This window comes from Antechinus flavipes, chromosome 4, assembly GCF_016432865.1.
Source record: "Antechinus flavipes isolate AdamAnt ecotype Samford, QLD, Australia chromosome 4, AdamAnt_v2, whole genome shotgun sequence".
NCBI lineage: Eukaryota > Metazoa > Chordata > Mammalia > Dasyuromorphia > Dasyuridae > Antechinus > Antechinus flavipes.
The window spans coordinates 198,310,356-198,331,326 of record NC_067401.1 but is presented as its reverse complement, the minus strand read 5'-3'; the positions used below and the strand labels follow the sequence as shown (position 1 = coordinate 198,331,326).

The 20,971-nt window shown below is 36.9% G+C and overlaps 1 protein-coding gene across 4 annotated transcripts in view; it reads left to right on the top strand.

Moving 5' to 3' along the window:
* Nucleotides 1-20,971, top strand: part of BTBD9 (BTB domain containing 9) — a 460,740-nt gene that overhangs the window by 369,103 nt on the left and 70,666 nt on the right. The gene's annotated exons all lie outside the window — the stretch shown is intronic.

Here is a 20,971-nt window from a genome sequence, read left to right as displayed (position 1 = left end):
GCTCTCCTACTAATTTCCATTCCTCTAGATCCAATTCTTTTTCCATAGAGAACCAAGGAGATGTGTGCTGTGCTGTTTCTAAAAGTTCAGTGATCTTTTCCCAAATTATAATCAAACCTTGGCTTTTCATAAGTCTGACAATGCTCTCTACACATTTTCCTTGAAGAGAAGGCTGTTTTCTAAACATCTGTCCCATTTTAGCTGAATTTCTACTTTAGCCCTTAACAAACTTTCCTTGTCTATTTTTGTACTCACCCTAATTTCTGAGTCACAGATAAAGATTCTTGGTCCCACATTCAGGTGCCAAAATGTAATGTTCTTCTTTAAAATTTAAGGTTCTCTGGGAGCAGGTTTCTTGAGATTTCTGGAGGCAGCCTTTGTTTCAGTTCTGCTATCACAAGTGCAGCCAAGGATTAAAGTCCTTTATTGTCTCTTTCCAAGTCTTGTCTCCTTTCTTGGGCCCGGTTAGCTTTCTTAGAGGCCTATCTCTCTCCTTGGTTCCAAGAGCTCCTGTTGCTAGTCCTTTACCTCTGCCAGCTTTAGCCTCCAGCCAGCACAAAGGTGGAAGATGGAATGAATCTGTCTTCTTCTCCGAGAGCTTCTAGTAGGCTTCTGTGTCTGGCCCTGAGAGCTTCTTGTTTTATATACAGTACACTGAGTATACACCAATCATTACATCACTAGGAAACCATTATTTGTTGTAGGATTAAATCAATGCTAAACTAAATTTAACCACTGTCTCCTCAATTCTACTTACTTAGCACCTTGCAAGAATCCTAACCCCTAAGGGTTTTATAAATAACCCTAATATCTGCTATTATTATACCAATTTTGTTGAAGAAACTGAGGTAGGAAGGCAGCCTTTAATGTTGAGGATGTATTATTTAGAAGTTTTCTCCTCCGGGAAATAACCTATGCAAATGATATTAATGAGGTCTAGATTGGGGGTACCCAAATGAAAATTAGGTCTAGTGATAGGTTTGGGGTACAGGGAGTCAAATAGAGCTTCTCTGCAACCCCTCAGGATTCAGCGCAAGGATAGGGAGTTAAATGAGGCCTAGTGGCGATGCAAGAGTCCCCTGTAAAAGAAAAACTAGCTTGATAAGGGAGGTTTATTATGGACATAGGAAGTAAGGTTAAAGTCTAGTTAATAAAAGGTGTTAAGTAAAGAGAAGAGGACATGGAAATATTCCAGAGAACTGAGACACTCTCGTTGGAACCTCTGCAAAGAGAGGACTCCAGCTTGTCTCTTTTATAATGAGATTTAGCTAAAGGAGCCCGTGGGTGGAGTCCCAAGTTGGCTCAGATCGGGTGGGAGCTGGGACAAACCCGGATCTCCTATTGGAATTCAAAGGGGTGCTTTTGACCAGGATTTGTGAATCAAAGGTCCTAGCTTCCTGAATTGTGTTGGAATCTTTACAAACTGCTAACTAATTAGAGTTGATCTGATCTTACAAGAAGATGTTTTGGGCCAGAACCTGAAACAGGGTACTAAGTAGAACTAATTAGTACAATGCTTGTGTTCACACCTTTACTCATCGGAGTTCACAAGTTTGCCAGATTCACAAAGTAAACTTTGTAACTTGGTGAATTCACACCTCCCTTAAAGCTCTTAGGGCCAGAGAGCACCATGGGAGAAAACCCATAATCCCATTCTCTCAGAAGAGTCAGATATAAGGCCAGTGAAGAGAGAGCTATTCCAGAATATTTTCCATTTGGCTGGTTGGTGGCAGAAGAAGAGTTTTCAGAGGATAAAGCTACGAGTGGAGAGTTCAGTGGACAACCAGATTCATCTTCATCTCACACCACTGTGGTGGCTGGGCTCCTGCACTTCCCCCACTGAGACCAAGTTGGTCTGAAAGACTCTCCAGAAAGCTAGCCGAGCCCCAAGTGAAGGAGACAAGAGATTCATTCCATCTTTGTGCTGGCTGGAGGCAGAAGCAAAGGACAAAGCGGCAAGAGCTCTTGGAACCAAGCAGAGAGATAGGCCTCTAAGCTAACCGGGCTGTATTGGAGATAATAAAAGATTTGAACTTTTATCATCTGGCTGCGTTTTGAGAAGAAAAAGATTACCACAATAATGCATCAGCCAGGAGGGGCTGGGAATCAGAAAGGAATAAATCAATCTGAAAGGACTAGTTTCTTAAAGGGACCACAACCCGCTTCAGTATCACTGGTGTTCCTATTCTTCGTAAATGTCAGTTGATGTAATCATGTTTTCTTCATCTCTAAACTCCTCTAATCTCATATTTTATAATAGAGCCTCTTTGTATGATAAAGTTCAAACTTTTATCCTTGAGTGTCTGAGATTAGATTCATACTCAGAATTCCCTGACGCTGGGCTCAGCTCCATCTATTGTAACAGTGAATAGAGTGATCAGGATTCAAATCCTATCTCTACTTCTTTATTGCCAGTGTGACCTTTAGCTAATCTCATTTCACTTTTCATGATCTCAATTTGCTCATTGATAAAAGAACTAGATGCATACTAAGATACTTTCTGTGAACCTATGGTTGTGCCCTCCCAGGTAATCATACCTGCTTAAGTCTGTGCATAAGTTTGTTTGCAAGATCCCAAGCTGTGCTTTCCAGGCACTTACACTTGCTCAGTCTGTGCATAGCTGCAGGGATTCATATAATTCTGACCTGGCACTATACTCTCACAAGAATTTGCCCATTGGCCAATGGAGGCCAGGATGTTTTAGGAACAGTTATGCTTGAAGCAGATGGGAATGGAATTACAGGAGTAATATGATATTTAAGGGATCCTGAAACTCTAAAACTCCTTGAAGGACAAATTCTCCTTGAATCCTGCCACTGTGGGGACTCCATCCAGGGACAAGCAGCTTCATTCTGTTGCTCTGTTCATTCTGTGGGGCTGGTTGAGTTGGAGCTGGAGATACCAACTCTATTCAATTGAAGATTTTCTGTTCAATTCCAACTCCACCCACCAGCCTCATCAGGAGGGGGAGCAAATGTAGCCTTCCTTATAAAAATTGCAATTAAAAACTCATATCTTTTGCAGAGGTCCTAACATGCCATGCCATGCTATGCCAAGGAAACCTCTGCCCTCTAGAATAATATTCTCTTCCAGCGCTACCCTCTACCTCCCTCACCTTGTAATGCCGGAGAAACTGAGCAAGATAGAGATCAGAGGGTATTTAATAATTTATTAAATGGAGAGATTTACTGGTACCAAATGGATCCACATCTTCATTCAGGGCTGAATGAGACTATGTCTCCAAGAATCCAGCAGTGAATGTCAGATACAAGATTCTTTTATAGGGTAACAAGAACAATGACAAAATGGAGGAGGTACATGGGTGGGGATGACCTAATGATTGGGAGGAAGAACCTAGGATGAGGATGACATAATGGAGGCAGGCACCTAGGATGACATAATGGAGAGAAGGTACTGGAGAGGCTCCTGATATGCTAATGATGTTTAAAATGGATAAAGACCTTTATCCCATTAAACATTAAGAGGGAATGATTATACCCTGATAATAAGACACTGTCTTAATATTTTTTTTTTTTGGACAGAAAACCACCAAAGGGCTTATTTTCAGGGGAGGGCTTATTTTAATGAACATTGACAGCAATTTTAATAAACAGGTAAATGTGAACAAAAAAAAGTACCTTTATTCAATAATGATCATGAATTCCGTCCTAGATGTCTTGTGCCTCTATTTCCTTCAGAAGAAGTGGACCCAATCTGTCATGTCCAGCAATATAGCTCTCTTTAAATGAACATGTCTTGTCCAGGTAACCTGCTTGTAGTACCTTGGCAACACAGCTGTCAGTAATTTTATCCCATGACTTCTTCACCCAAATCATGACTTCTTGCAGACAGGGCTTCCACGCTGATTTCTTTCCATTCTATTTTCAGTGTAGTCATTGACTTCCACGAGCAAATGGTCCTTGAATGGCTTGTTTATTGCAATATCAAGGGTCTGGAGATAGGCAGTCATTCCTGCAGGAATCATTACTTGATCTATTATTCTCTCTGCAAGGAAGTTCTTCATTTCTTTAGCACGGTGAGTGCTGGCTGAATCCCAGATTATCAGACCTCTTTGGTTACCTCATATAACAAGTGGCAGCATTAAATCAACCCACTTTCTTATAACAGCTTATGTACACCAGGCTTTTTCGGTTTCAAGAACATAAATGCCTGATACACGTTCAATCTTATCTTTCTTGCCCTTACTGATGATTAGAGGTGTGGCTTTCTTTCCATCCAAAAGTATTGCCAAAATACAGGTGACCCGTGCACTTTCATAGCCAGTGGTGGGAAAGTAGATTGACGTTGCACCCCTGTGATGAATTGTTGTTTGAGATCCTTGTCCCATAAACACTGCAGTTTCATCCATAGCAATCATGTTGCAGGTTTGATACTTGGAAATGTCGATCCTATCAATAAAGGACTTAAATGCAAGTGCACGTTTAATAACTTCAGCATCTTCCAGCTTAAACAGTGTTGTTGATCTTCTTAGGGACAGCTCATACATTGAAGGAAACCATCCAACCAGTGTTGTGATGCTTTGAATCCTTCTGAGACCATTTCAAACTCTGGTGCCATTGAAAGGGCAAATGCTTGAATATCAGCCCTGCGCATAACCAAGGCCTTTGCTCTCCTGTCAGCAATCCATTCACCAATGAGGATCTCCAAGTCAGGATATAAGGTTGCCGACCTGATCCAGACCTGTGCTTTTTCCCTTTTCCCTCATCCACCTATTGACTGAGGTTATTATAATCTGCTCTCCATTTTCTGACCATTCGAAGATCCAAAAGTTTTTCTTTACAGAAAACTGCAAGATTCTTGCCATGTGACTCCTCTACAATTGCTTTCTTGTACTCAACAGTATAGCTCTTCCTTTTTGTACTCATGTCTGGGGGTCAAAACAGACAGAATAATAAAATTATGACCATCAGTCCTTCTTTTCACTCCATCATGCCCCTCAATAATGTTTTAACCCCATCGTGCTCCCTGAGTGCTCCTTCTATCCTCCATCATGCCCCCTGAGTTCTTCTTTTATCCTCCATCATGCCCCTTTTATCCTCCATCATGCCCCCTCACTCCCACTTACATACCGGGTTTTTATGTTGTCCTGCCTCAGCTCTCCTCCGAGGCACTGCTCTCAATGGCGCCAGCAAGCAAATCACTGGGGAAGAACAGGATGACGCGCTCACTGCTGCAGCTCTGATTGGATGCAGCTCGGAGCATGGCGTGTGTTTCCCCCAGGGGGGGAGGGGGGAGGGGATGGTGCATACAGAGGGTACCGTAATGTAGCGCAGGGGATCACCTTCACTACAGTAGCAATCTCAATAGGGCTTATTTTCAGGGGAGGGCTTATTTTAGAAGAATTTTACACAATGAGGGAAGGGCTTATTTTCGGGGTAGGTCTTATTATCGGGGAAACACGGATACCTATTTCCCTAACAAGACTTATGCCCCTCTGTCGGGATCTCTCTACTAGAAACTTTACTTCTCTACTAGGACTCCTCCACTACTTTACTTTCTGTTGGGACTTTGTCACTATGGAATTCAGCCTTTCTATTCAAGCATAGCAAAGGCTGACTTCCCAGTGCCAATAATAAACTTTTTTCAGTCTAGCCTTTTCGGGTTCGTAAATTCCATTACAGAGAACCTCTGCGCCGCCAGAAGGGGGGTTCCCAAAACTCCCTATCCTTGCACTGAATCTCAAGGGGGAACAGGGGAGCCAAACCTCTTCATTGGTTCCCTGAACCCCAAACCTGCCACTAGACCTCATCATTTAACTCCCTGACCACCAGAAACCCTAATCTCATTTTGGTTCCCTGAATCTAATTTTATTATTTGGTTCCTTGACAACTCTAAATCTAGACCTCATCATATTTTGGTTCCCTAACCAAAGGGAACCCCAAAACCTAAACCTTATCACTATGAGAAACAGTTTGTCTGAGAATGTTAAAATCTTTCTTTGAACCCACTATTCACATAGATCCTTCATACACTGATTGATTTGTCTGTTTTTTGTTTTCTTAGCAACATTGAGGTTAGAAAGCATTTAAGGGGTAGAGTTAATAATAATAAAGACCTTCATTTTACTATTCTTCACTTGCAAGCACTTATTCTTTCTCTCACTTTTCATAATCTCTGTGAGAGCCAGTGCAGCAGGTCTGCTACTGTCATTCCACAGACTGGACATTTCATAGACTTAGTATCCCATATATGGTTATGCCAATATTGCCATAGACACAAACTAGAATTGTTCCCTTTATCTATTTCCATTTTTCCATTTTTATTTGTTTATTCTAGAAAATTTTATATTAAACATCTACTATGTCATCATTATCAAATTTAACCCAACATATCAAGTCCCAAATAATCTATATCATTATTAACATAACTCCTAATAATAGTGTTTCCCTCCTGCTGTTAAACTATCGTGTTCCTGAATACAATGTCCTAGAACCAAGAACTTAATTTGCAAACATCAATTTAGCATGGGACATGATGGCAATGAATTAAAATGTATTAAACACCTTGAACTTCTTTAAGGTGATTGCTGTAACACATATTGTAAATTTGAAAGATCTATCACCAGATAGAGAAAGCAACAGATGGAGATCTTGAAGGTACAAGGTTGGAAAAGCTTGTTTAATAAAAAGGTTAGTCATCTTCCTCTGCAGTCACATAGTTTACATCTCATGACTAGATGCCTTTTCCCTATGAAATATTAATATCCATTAGGTGTCTCTGGTGCATTAAAAATGTCTTAACATTTGTATTTTTAATGTGGATACGGTGGTATCAGTTAAAATAATTAGCCTTTTGCTTGTAACACAAAAAGCTTTCTCTCCTTACTCTTATATTTTTAGGATACAGATGTTTTAAAAACTGATTTGAAAATCAAATTTGCCCTTCAGTGATTTCATTTAGAAGAAAAAAGAGAAGTAAACATCACAAAAAGGGGTTTTGAAAGCATCATGCATGCAAACATAGCAGCACAATTCAAAAATATAGACCTTTCTAGCTGGAGTGAGCAAAGAATATTTGTATGAATGCGAAGGTCACCAGCTCTCCCAGTGCTGTTATTTCAGCCAGGCAAGTTGAGGCCTCTTTGAAAAGTATACATGATCTAGTTATACTTGCTGTGGAAGTAGAAGAGGTAGAATCAGTCAATAGATATTTATCAAACACTAGTATACTCCCCACCAATAGGGAACTTGATGCTAACAATTCTGGATTGTTTAAATTAACAAAAAAATAACATATTATTGCAAACAATCTAAAATAATAGCTCAAAAAGTATTTTCTATATCATTTTTTTGTATTAAAATACATTTAGATTTCTTTTCCCACAATAGCAGATCTCTTTTCTTAATCATGTTTAACTCCAACTATTGTTAAAATTACTTTGTATCCCTGATCTCATGCTAATTTAGGGAAGGTTTTCTTAAGGGTCATAGAAGTTTTCTACTAGAAGTTATTTTGGAGATCCGATCCACTCATTTCATAGAACTGAAACTGAGGCTAAGAGAGTTGGCCATGACCATAGAATTTGCTGAAAGTTCTTTCTTTCCCAACTACTCTGCTGCAAGAATGTGCAGCACTTGAGCAGTGCCATTTTCTGAATATTCACTGCAGGAATCTTAGCTGAAAAACAAAAAGCAAACTCTGGATGCTCACATAGGATTAAAGGACAGCTGTTTTTTCAGAGTGAAATCAATGGAGTAAAACTGTACAGCCAATAAGTTTTGAATTAATTCAAAATAAATTCTAATAAACCCTAAAATGAACCCTAAAAATCACTTAACTTGAACATTCACACCTGGGAAGGGGTTAAGTTTTCTTCCAAAGGAAGTATAACTAATTTGTCCCCAAACGAAGACTACCACACTTTGTGGAAACAAGACAAACACAGTTATTCAGGGCAAATGAGAGGCCAGCCGAAGAGTGCTCAGTCATTCAATGGTTTGGGTTAGCTGAATGTCCAAGTTAATGCATGAAGCATTAATTCTTGATTCAAAGAAGACTATTTTTAAAAGTTTCATTTAATTCAATGCACCTCAAAAGCCCAGTAACAGTCATGAACTTGAAGTATCTTTGAGGCAGAACTCTAGATTGGTGCCTCAGTAAAGCATCTTTTATCTCTTCATTTCAGAATCAACACTAAAATCTGTTATCAGATTTTCAACAGTCTCATGTTTCTAAGAAACTGTTATAAAAACTATGAAAAAATTTACTTTCCTGTGGTTCTTTTTTCTATTAGCTCCCTCCTTTTCCTTGCAACATCTCTCCAGTTGCACCCTAGAAAGCATCAGAACACTGAAGAACCTATTTGTGTGTAAAGTATAGCTCAAGAACTATTCACTCATTAGAGTTCTTTGGGCATCAGGACTATGAAGTACTGTCATGCCCTGCTTCTCCATTCTCACTTTGTATGATGAGTGTTGTATTTTGTCAGAAGCTTTTTCTGCATCTACTGATATAATTATAAGAATTTTGTTGTTTTTGTTATATATATGATCAGTTATTCTTAAAATTTTCCTACTATTTAACCAGTCCTACATTATTGATATAAATCTATCCTGGTCACCAAATATAATATTTGTGATATGTTGCTATAGTCTCCTTGCTAGTTATTTTGTTTAAAATAGTCTAAAATTTTTTTTTTTGATTTCTTCTCGAGACTCATGAATTCACCATCCCGCCCCCACCCCCATTTTTATACTTGTAATTTGTTCTTTTTTTAAAATCATGTTTAGTAGCATGTGGATTTTATTGGGTTTATTTATTCAGCAGGAAGGGCTGGGGGTGTTTTGATGTGAGGTTGGCTTTCAATTCATTGATTTGCCCATTCTACCTTGCCTGCTCTCTTGATTATCTTCAAACTTCCTCTGTCTACTGATTGCTTTTCTACTGTCTGCAAATATGCCAATGTCTTTTTCATCCTCAAAAACATCTCACTTAATCCTTCTATCCACATTGATTATACTCTCTCTTCTGCCCTTTGTAATCAGACTCCTGGGGGGGGGGGGGGAGAAAGGGAGGGGGAAATCTACTATCAGTGCCTCCACTTTCTCTTCTTGCATTCACTTTGCAACCCCTCACAGTCCAGCTTCTGACTTCATCATTTCACTGAAGTTGCCTTCACCAAACTTGACAGTTATCTCTTAATTGTAGGATTCAATGACCTTTTCTCAATCCTTAATCATCTTGACTTCTCTGCAGTTTTTGACATTGTTAATCACTCTCTTCTCTTTGGTACTCTTTTCTCTAAATTTCCAGAATAACATTGTGTCCTGATTTTCTTCTTACCTATCTGACCACTCCTTCTCAGTCTCCTTTGTTAGATCCTCATCCAGATCATTCTTTCTAATATCCTGGACCCTCTTCTTATCCTTGAATTGATTGCTGTTTTTTCATATGAGCAAGAGTATAACAATCTTTTGAGTACAGGTTAATCTATTATGAAAAGGACTAAGGATCTTAATTCTAGAAAGTATGGAGAATAGAGAGAATTTTACAGTGACCTGTATCAAATGCATATTTTGTGTTTTCAGCCATAGTCAAGTAATTACCATCTATGTGTGTAATATAACTCATTCTTTCTCTCCTCTAAATTTAACTTTTCTCCAAATTTCCTTATTTCTATTAAGGATTCTTAGAGTTATATTCTCCTCATTACTTCCCTTCATTCCTCTCATCTATCCAAGCACTGGCCAGGTCTTATCACTGTATTTCCACATCAACTCTTGCATCACACCCTTCTGTGCATTCACACGGTTGCCCCCATAATATAGAAGCTCTTATTTCATTTCGCTTTAATTATTAAAATAGCCTTCTAATTTGTATTTAAATTTGTATATAAATAACTGCCAGATAATCTTCCTAAAACCTAAGATCAGCTATACTATATCCTTGCTTTATTGGTTCCCTCTTGATTATAGGATAAAATACAAACTCCTCAGGTAGGCATTTCAAGTACTTTACTTTCTTCCTCCATCTTACCCAGACTCTTGTTATATTGATCTCTTTACATACTGAAGTTCCACCCTAAAGTGATTTATGTGCTCTTCTTCTTATTAGCATTGTATTTCCCACTTTCATGTCTTTACACAGGCTGTCACCTATTCCTAAAATGCATTTCCTCCTCAATTTTTCCCTGATCTGTCTAGGCAAGAGGATTCTCTAGGTCACCAGGGTAGTGGGTTCATTGGAAGGTAAGAATCTCTGGGAAGCCTAAGTGGCTCTGGTAATGGAAGTGTTTCAGACACAAGGTTCATTATGAATAGCAATTATTAACTTAGGATTTGTGAACTTTTAAAAATAGTTTGATAACTATTTTGCAATGTAATTATTTTCCTTCATAATAGTTTATGTAATATAGTTTAAAATATTTTGTGAAGGGAGTCCATAGACACAACCAGACTTCAAAAGAGATTCATTGTAGTGTTCTCGGTTGGTTTTCTGGAGGTCTCTGGGGCAGCCTTCTTTTTTGTCAGAGTAATCACCACAAAAAATAACCAGGTGTTAAAGTCCAAATCCTTTATTATCTCCTTCACAATCTAGTTTCCTTGCTTGGGGCCTGGGCCAGGTTTCTGGAGAACCTTTCAAACTGGCCTTGGTCTCAGTGGGGGAAGTGCAGGAGGACAGCCACCAAGGGTGGTTTAAGATGAAGTGAATGAATCTGTTTCTGAATCCCACCCTGGCTGAGTTTGTCCCAGTTTATATGCTGTGTTATAATTAGATCATTTACAGTATAGTGAGTATAAACCAATCATTATATCACTAGGGAACTGTTATTTGTTATAAGATTAAATCAGTCATACTGAACCATTAATCACCATGCTAAACTAGATAACCATTGTCTTATCAAGTCTACCTAGTAATCACCTTGTAAGAAAACTTGTTTCAAGTACCAAAGTTCTGGACCATAACAGTTCATGACACAAAAGAACTTAAGAAATCCTGGCATAAAATCCTTTGTGTTTATTTTGTTTGTTTGTTTGTTTTTTGCTGAAGCAATTGGGGTTAAGTGTTTGCCCAGGGTCATACAAGTAGGAAATGCTTAGAGATTAGATTTGAACTCAGGTCCTCCTGACTTCAGGTCAGGTGCTCTATCCACTGTGCCACCTAGCTGCCCCTAACCCTTTGTGTTGTATATTGTCTCTGGGATGAAATAAATAACTGCTCCATATCTATGGGGGTGTGTGTATGTGTGTGTGCATGCATGTGTTCTGTTTCGCTTGAGTGTTTCCACCAAATAAATTTCATTTGATGACCAATGAGTGGGCATATATCTGCAGGAACTGAATCATATCAGCTTTGGCATTATAATTATAAGTGAAACCAGAAGACCGAAGGAATTTGAAGCTAGGTGGAAGGATGTAGCTTTTAAGGTTTCCTCAGAGAGGCAGTTAAAGGAATTGGTTGTCTTAGTTTTATGGTGCATCCAAAAGCAATCATTTCATGGAATTATTTGGTCATTGCTTATTGTGATGCCTATGATAAACATTTGCAAAAATATACCACCTTGAAAATTATTACATCTTTTGTACCAATATGTAAAAGAAGAGAAAGCAGATAAATTCTATAAAGAACTGGAAAAATGTGTTGATATGTTGGGGAAATAGGATTCAAAAATAAGAAACAAAAGGAGCCAAGTTTTTAGGGTACTGAAAAGCAATAAATACTGAGCTTCAGTGATTTAGTGATTACCAAATGTGAAAAAAATCAAAATTGATTATATTTTTAAGGACAGAAAACAACTCATCATTAATTGTAGTTGGAACAGTAGAGAAAGGAATAAAAATGAGAAAAAGATACAAAAAATTTTCAAATGAAATTATTTCTTGCTACATCATTCAAGGATTCTTGTAAGATTTTGATATATGTGCATGACATACATTTATTTAGAAAAAGGTTTAAAGACTGCATTTTATTTTGCTGAATCAGATGCTGGCTAACCTATTCAAATGCTGACAATTCAGTCTAATCTACTTAAACAAGCTTTTGATGCCTAAAAATACATGGAAGAATGTACATTGACACTGAGTATGTGTTTCTTAAAAAGTTTAACTAGTATAAATCAGTTGCCGTAGTGGGGGTAAGAAGGGAAAAAAGCCTACAACCATTTGGCCTTGACAAATAGAATGATGGAGCAGACCAGGGCAAAATACTTCTTTATAATATAAACTCATTTCTAAAATCTTAAAGAACAGAATTTTAGGAGAGTATTAGATATATCACTTAGTAAAATAGTGAGATATAGTAGGAAAATGGTACCAAACAATTTTAATAGGGCATCTGAAATAATATGTTTGAAGTAAAAGAGCCAACAAAATGTAAGAATGATACATTTTTTCAACCTATGACAATTTAGAATGTTCAAAGCAAAAGTCTGTAATGCCAGAGTGAGTACAGGCCCAGAAAGAGACAGAAGAACTAGCAATGAACCTTGGAGGCATCTGTGACAATAACAGCATTAGTCTCAGGAGCTCTCAGCCCTGACACAGTATGGGGTTCAGACAACTAGTCAGAAAGATATTACGGAGAAACCTATTGCTGGCACTGGGTGCAGCTGGCACTGATTGGCAATTCTGTTGCCCATAAACAGTTTCTGGATCATAGTTTCAGAATGGAGGGGTTGTATTTGTGATTGATCACTCTATTCACAATTCCAGGGCCAAGGGATCACTAATACTTGTGACTATAGGAAATTAAGAAATCTGGAAACAATTCCAGGGCTAAGAGGAACATTAATACTTATAACTGCAGGGGAACAGAAGCCCTTCCTGGGCACAGACCTGGAGACCAATGACCACCCCTATCCCAGAACAACATCACCTTTGGAAGTGCTAAAAATTTGTAGGTCCCCAGAATATTGTAGTCAAATTTGAGAGAGGTCCCAAGTCAGGGAGAAAATATTTCAAGAAACAATTGAAACAATTCAAACATCATGGAGCTGCAGTCAGGATCACACGAGATTTAGGATCTTCCACATTGAAAGAGCAGATGGCTTGGAATATATATGGTACTCTGAAAGTCAAAGAATCCAGGATGACAACCAAAAATAACCTACCCAGCAAAACTATATAATTTTTCAAGGGAGAAAGTGGAGAGTTAATGAAATAGAGGATTTCCAGTCACTTTTAATGGGAAATAAAAAAAAGACCAAAACAATAGAAAATTTGACATTCAAACAGAAGACTGAAGAGAGAAGCATAAAAAAAAGTCAACATGAACGAGGAATGGTGTTAAACTGTTTTTACACATCCCTGTATGGGAATAGGATCCATATAACTTCTAAGAACTTTATCATGATTAGGGAATTTAGAAGAACACAGAGGACACAGATATGAATCAATTATGTTCAGATAATCTCCAGAAAAAGAATGTAGGGAGTAAGAAAGACATGCATTAGGAAAAGGGGGAAAAGGAAAAGTAGAAAGAGGGAAATTTTTCTTACGTAAAAGAGGCATGCAAGAAAGAGATTTTAATAGTGGAGGAAATGAGGGAGAGAAATGCTTGAACCTCATCAGAATTGGTTCAAAGAGGGAAGAATATTTATATACACAGTTGGGTATAGAAATCTGTTTCACCCAATAGAAAGATAGGAAAAAATTGGGAGAAATGGGAGGGGAATGATAACGGGAAAGGGTGAGTGGGAGTCAGTAGTTAGAAACAAAAGACAGACTTTGGAGGAGGGGACAACATAGAGAAGGAAGGAGAAACAGAAAAAAATTAGATGGAGGGAGATGCAGAGTTAGTCATTGTAACAATGAATATGAATGGGCTGAACTAACCCATAGAATGAAAATGGAAAACAGAATTCTGGATTAGCAACCAGAATCCAACAGAATACAACAATATTGTATACCTGAGAAACACTGGGGCAGAATTGAACAATATGTTGTATACCAGATGAAGCAGAGTCTTTTGCTTCAGCTGAAGTTGAAAGAGAACAAAACAAAAGCAAAGTTAGTATAATTGAAAAAGATAATCAGGAAAACTATATTTTTCTAAAAGATACCATACACCAGGGCTTATTAAACTTTTTTCCACTTGTGACTCCTTTTATGTCACTTTTATGTGACCCCAGAAATATAAGTACATAAAATAGGTACATAAATCAAGCATTTGCTGATAATAAATCATAATCATGACCCCCACACACATTCAGTTATGAGACTCCACATAAGTCACAAACCACAATTTAAGAAGCTGGATCACAGACAATGAAGTAACAGCAAAAAACTTTATAGCAAGTTTCTCTGATAAAGTCCTCGTTTCTTAAATATACAGGCAACTGAGTGACAGTAATTTAAAAAAAAAGAGAGAGAGCTATTCTCCAACTGATAAATGATTAAAGGATTTAGGCATTTTTCAGAAGAAGAAATTAAAGCTTTTGATCATCTTATGATAAAATGCTCTACATCACTATTAATTAGAGAGAAGTAAATTTAAAAACTCTGAGGTACCACCTCATATCTATCAGAAATGACAAATGCTGGGCAGAATGAGGGCAAATAAGTACATTCACTTGTTGATAGAAATGTGAGGTGCTCTAATCTTTCTAGAGAACAATTTGGAACTGTGTCCAAAAGATTGTACCTTTTCTTTGGTCCAACAAGTCTATACCTTCAAAGATATCAAAGAGAAAGAAAAAAGATTGATATGTACAAAAAATGTTTATAGCAGTTTTTAGTGTGATGGGAAAGAATTAGAAATGAGTTGGAAATTTAGGGAATGTTCATCAGTTGGGGAGAGGACAAACAAGTTGTAGCATATGATTGTGATACAGTACTATTGTGCTGTAAGAAATGATGAGAGAGAGGGTGGTTTCAGTAAATATGGTCAAAAACTATATGAGCTGAAGCAAATGAAGTGAGCAATACTGGGCAGTACTGCATATATAATTTCCTCTTTTTTTTGTTGTTTTGCTTTTGTGATATGGCTAATATAAGGAATGTGTTGCATGATTTCACATGCATAATTAATACCATATTTTTTGCCTTCTCAAGTGGGTGGGGGAAGGATGGGACGAAAGGACAGAATGTAGAATTCTGAATTTAAAATTAACGTATGTAGAATAAATAAAAAAATTTTAAAAAAAAATTTTAGAGAAAATGCTGTTGTCTAGATTGTTATGCACATGAATGGAAAATCTATAAATCTTGTCTATAAGTACTATTTCTTGGATAGATATTGCCAGTGAACAAGGAATTGGGCCCCAAAATTAAATAGGAAATGAAAAGAGCACTGGGAAATGCTTTTAGGAAATTGCAGTTCTTTTAAGGACCCCATGCTTTTTCTGGAAACAAAGGTCTATCTTATTTAACAAAGCATGGTTCTAGTCATAATGTATGACTTTGAGCCAAGGATTATTGTAGGAAGGAAGACTTAAAGCTAAGAATCACCCAGAGGGCAGTATCGAGTCACAAAGTGGCTAGCTACCATGGCAGTAAAATGTAGGGAAGATGAGTTATTCAGAGAAACAGATTATAGAAAGTAAATAAAGAAATGAATAACTCAGAAATGTTCATTGCTCTGGTAACAAAAGGAAAGGAGTACCACTCTATTATTGCTTGCAGACAACAATGATATCATTGTTCCCTATACATTGGATAACCACTTTATCTCTCAATCTATAGAAACTAAAGCATAAGCTAAATATTCTGAAGTTACTGTAGAAAGACTGGGTTGGTGGGGGCATACACTAGAGTGATTCATAAGAAGCCCTGAGTTTGGCATGCAAAGCCTTGTTCTACCAGGATAGGTGGAAAGAATGCTTTAACATAAATTTCAGACAATTTTACCTTCTGAATCCTTGATGACATTTACAAAAACCAAAACATTCCCTTGGTGTAGACCATGATAGGGACATAATAATTATTCTTTTTTCCATATTCTTGGCTCCGCTCCATTCCAAGTAAACCCATTAAATAGTACATTGATCATTATTTAAGCAGGAATTCCATCAAAAGTTAATGCATTTTGTACTAAATAAGACTTTGTGATCCATGCTTATAGATTTGTTTTAAATTATATTGTGAGTATAAAGTATTATATGTCATCATAGACTTGAAATTACAATTTCATCCCAGACAAGCAAGCCATTTGTATGATAGTATTAAGCACACATATCTTAAGACAAGCTTCATGTTAAGCCATGTATTTGGATTAGCACAGATTAAATACAAAAATTGTGGGATACAGAGAATGAAAAGCTAGATTCATACTTGATTAAAATAGCAACTTACTGATGCTTTGATCCATTATGGTTTAAGGTCCTTAAGGTGATGGGTGTTTCCCTTGTTTTGCTTGGCCCACACTATTCTATAATCTGAATTTTAGAACTAGAAAGAATTGTTGTTTATTCAGACCTTTCAGTCATGTCTTTCTCTTTGAGACCCCATGTGGGGTTTTCCTAGCAAAGATACTAGAATGCATTGCCATTTTTTCCTTTTTTAACTCACTTTACAGATGAGGCAAACAGAATTAAGTGACTTGCCCAGGGTCTCACAGCTAATAAGTTCTGAAGACAGATTTGAAAAAAGTAAAATGAGTCTTGACTCCAAACTAGGTGTTTTGTCTACTGCACCACCTAGCTGCTCCCCAAATAAGCTTTTTCTGATATACTTCTTTTTTTTTTTTGGAGTGCTCTTCAAAGTATTGAAACTTTCCATGATAAATTTCATCTTTAATATGACTTTTATATTGCATGTATTTTTAATATATATATCTTGTTCATTTTATTCCTCAATTATTTTGTTAATCATTGGCTTTAAATTCAGGTGTTCCTTTCCCTCTCTAATTGTATGAGAATTAGACAAAGAAGATAAAAGAGTGGGCCTCAAAACCAAGAAAACCTGACTTCAAGTCCTACCCCTGACATTCTGGCAATGTTTCTATATTTCCATATTTGTCATGCTGCCCTCCCCCCAAAAAATCAGATCAAAAGGGAAAAAACACAAGAAAGGAAAAAAAAATACGCAAACAAGTCAAAATCTCTCAGTAACTGTGGTAAGTCTAAGATGAAAATTTGCAAAGCAGAAGTAGTTTACTTACTTGCAGATGTCCTATATCATTGAAATCATCCATACCATCCCTACTCTTTTTACAACTATAATAATAATGATGATGATAGCTCACGTGGCCATAAGTATTTTATGGTTAGTAAAAATCTGTTTTTCTCCTTTGCTGTCATAACAGCCATGTGAGGTAGGGAATTCATTATTCCCATTTCACAGATGAAGAACCTGAGACTCAGAGAATCTGTGCCTTGCCATTTGATAGAGAATCACTCTCGTGTATGCCCCCAACCCAGTCTTTCTACAATAACTTCAGAATATTTAGCTTATGCTTTAGTTTTTATAGATTGAGAGATAAAGTGGCTATCCAATGTATGGGGAACCTTTCTCTACAGTTTAATGATATCAACGACTACACAATTGACAGGTATGATAGCTGAGGCTCTAACCCAAATCTTCTGATTCTAACAGTGTTCTTTTCATTTCACAATACTGTTATTATGATGGTACCTGCCAGCAGTGAACTTACAGAAACAGGACTTAGAACACCAAGAAGCTTATCCACTGAGCAGTTAGCAAGGAAAAGGAATTCTACTCTAAGAAAGTTACAAATTAATTTTTGTTAATCATTAAGTTTCTTAAGATCCAAGCATTTTAGTATATTCTAAATAGCTAAGAATGATTGTTGTCAAAACAGAAGAAGATAAAAAAATATATATATTTACTTGGGCAGGATCTTGGCTTTGTGGATCAAATTGGCTTACATGGGATTGAGGGGGAACAGAAGGAAGTATGCAGTTAATAGAAATGCTTGGAAAAAATGGCAAAATACTGCAGGGGATATGTGAAAACATATACTTTAATGCAATATTGGTGGAGTTATGAACTGGTTTGACCATTCTAGAAAGCAATTTAGAACTAAACCTCAAAAATTATTAGATTGTGCATGTCCTATGATACTGCTAAGTTTACATTCCAAAGAGTTGGGAGAAAAAAAGATGAAAATCCATATGTACAAAAGTATTTATAGCAACTTTTTTTAAAATAGCATTTTATTTTTCCAAATACATGTACAAAGATAGTTTTCAACATTCATTTTTGCAAAACCTTGTGTTCTGTATTTTGCTCTCTCTCCCCTTCTCTGGATGACAAGTAATCTACTATATGTTAAACATATATAATTCTTCTATACATATTTCCACAATTATCATGCTACACAAGAAAAATCAGATCAAAAAGGGAAAAAAATGAGTAAGAAAACAAGATGCAAGCAAACAACAAAAATGGCAAAAAATACTATGTTGTGATCCACACTCAGTTTCCACAGTCCTCTCTCTAGGAAAAGATGGCTCTCTCCATCGCAAGACCATTGGAACTGGCCTGAATTACTTTGCTGTTAAAAAAGAGCCACATCCATCCTAATTGATTATCATATAATCTTGTTGCTGTGTAACAAGATTCTCTTGGTTCTACTCACTTCACTTAGCATCAGTTCATGTAAATCTTTCCAGGCCTTTCTGAAATCAACTTCGTCATTTTTATAGAGTAATAATAGTCTATGTAATATTCCAAAAATCATAATTTCTTATAGAACAATAGTATTCCATATAATATTCCAGTAATATTCCCTTGTTTGCTCCTTCTTTCTTTCCTTCCTTTCATGCCTCCTTCCTTCCTTTCCTCCTTTGTTTTCTTCTTCCCACCCTCCTTTTTTTCTGTCCCTTCTCCCCTTTTCTTCCTTCCCTCTTTCCATCCTTTTCTTCTTCTCTTCTCACAACTCTCTAAGTAGGTGCAAATATTTCTAATAAGAAAAATGAGACTCAGAGATTGGGGCAGATTAGTGTTAGAGACAGAATTAGAACCCAAGTTTCTATTGTGTGAGTCCATTAAATTAGCTCTTACAAAACTTTGTGGACCATCTTTAACCGCACTTCACTCCAAAAATTTTTGTTATAGAATAAGAGTTGGCTCTTAGGTTAATGTTAAAATTTCTATTGTTATAATCCCAAAAACCTCCCCTAAGGGTCACTTCTATCTCCACATTAGAGCTGTAAGAAAAGTAAGAAGATAGAAATAAGAAAAGCATATAGTGAATAAGATCACATTTTTGATCATTGTTTCTTGCCCTTCAGAAGCAAAGAGTATTATTGTTAATTTGTCTATTACTGGGGTTTTTTTTTTATTACTTTTGAGTCCAATATCTAGGCACAGTTTCACTCATAAAACAGTTTGCATGTCCCCAGCCAATGCAATACTCACTTTGCCGTTTAGTGCAGGAAGGTAGCGGTGCTTTTCAGAGTTTTATAACCTGACTAAGCTAAGGCTGGGAAATGGTGGGTAGGGATATTCTTGCTGGGATATATTTAGACCTCTAGATGGCCAGGTTATTATAGGAAGACCAATGCTGATTTACCTTTTCACCAGTTTATTTTCTTTGGGGAGGCAGTGTTACAATTTACAGTGCTCCTTGGAGATTTGACATATCAATTAGATGTTATCGGCAGTAATAGAGGGGCAGTTGCTATAAATGTGAAGTTTTACTGGTAGGCCATGAAATGACACGCCAAGGGAATGTAACAGAATGGCTTGATAAATATCATGTTACCTACACACTGGCACAGGAGCAGAATTAAATAGGAGAGGATGATTCTATCTCCTGTACTAAAATGTTATTTATTCATTTGCTGTCAATCAAATCTTCTGTTCTAATTGATTGAAAGACTAAATTATCAAGATTTGCTCATAAACCTGGTTAAAATGGGAAGAAAAGAAGCTTTAAATTATAATTTGTATCTTGTTTGTTTACTTACTGCATCCATATGACCTTGTAGGAGTCTTCACTTACTTTCTTCTAATAACAGTAACAGCTAGCAACAAAGGATACATCTGTGAATTGGGAGAGAAAAGGAGATTTTCTCCAGAATCTAAAGGAGTAAGGGCTTAGTGCTAGAGGTGACACTTGTTCAGCATAATTAGACTCCTGCCATTCTTTCTGCTACATTTTTAATGTATTGCTCTGGTATTTCACAACAGCTTTTGAAAAAGAAAAATATATTTATGCTAACAGCTTTGTAAAAATGTCGGAAAATAAGTGTAGGTATCATTAAATCACTTTTTGAAGGTAGGCTTTTTAGTGTGATAAATCTGCATTATCAAGTGTTATTTCTGTAATGAATCACATGGCATAAAACTTTATGAGAGTTGAGTAAAAGATCCCTTGTTGGACTCTCTCTCTCTCTCTCTCTCTCTCTCTCTCTCTCTCTCTCTCTCTCTCTGTGTGTGTGTGTGTGTGTGTGTGTGTGTGTGTGTGTGTTGCCAAACCCCGAAGAAAGGAACAGCTTCAAATTCTGAAACAAAACACATCTTTCTTATAGAAGATATTTTAAGTAGAAGCTGTAAAATTTGATTGTAATACCAGGGTTAGGAGAAGTAGTTCAGTCAGAGAGAGTTTAAAATAAAATAGCATGCTCTTTAGGGAACTTACTGCACATTGATATAGACAAGATGCAAGGGAAAAGTGGGGTTAGACTGTCAAAATGACCTCTCCTCCAAAAAAGCTTCCTTGCTGCTTGTGGCCCTCTACAGTGGTGAGTGCTTTGTGACCACCTATCCCCTTGAGCAAACACTCCTGCTATAAGTGGATCACTTTTTTATTACCTTCATTTTTAATAAATTAGTTTCCTGAGTTTATTAGTATTTAAAACACAGCTGCCTCATCTCATGAATCTCATGTACCATATTAAAAATAAATTACTCAAAGAGGGCCTAATTGCCAGTTCTTTGGGGAATATATTCAATCTTTCATATTCTTGAGAGAATGTCACTAAGGAAGAGATGACAAGTATAGTACAACATTGTGTTTGGTACCTGAAAGCATTTGCATTTGTTTATAGATCTAAAAGTGGAAATGTTTCACTGACCTGGTGAGTTCATTTTATCTTAATAATCT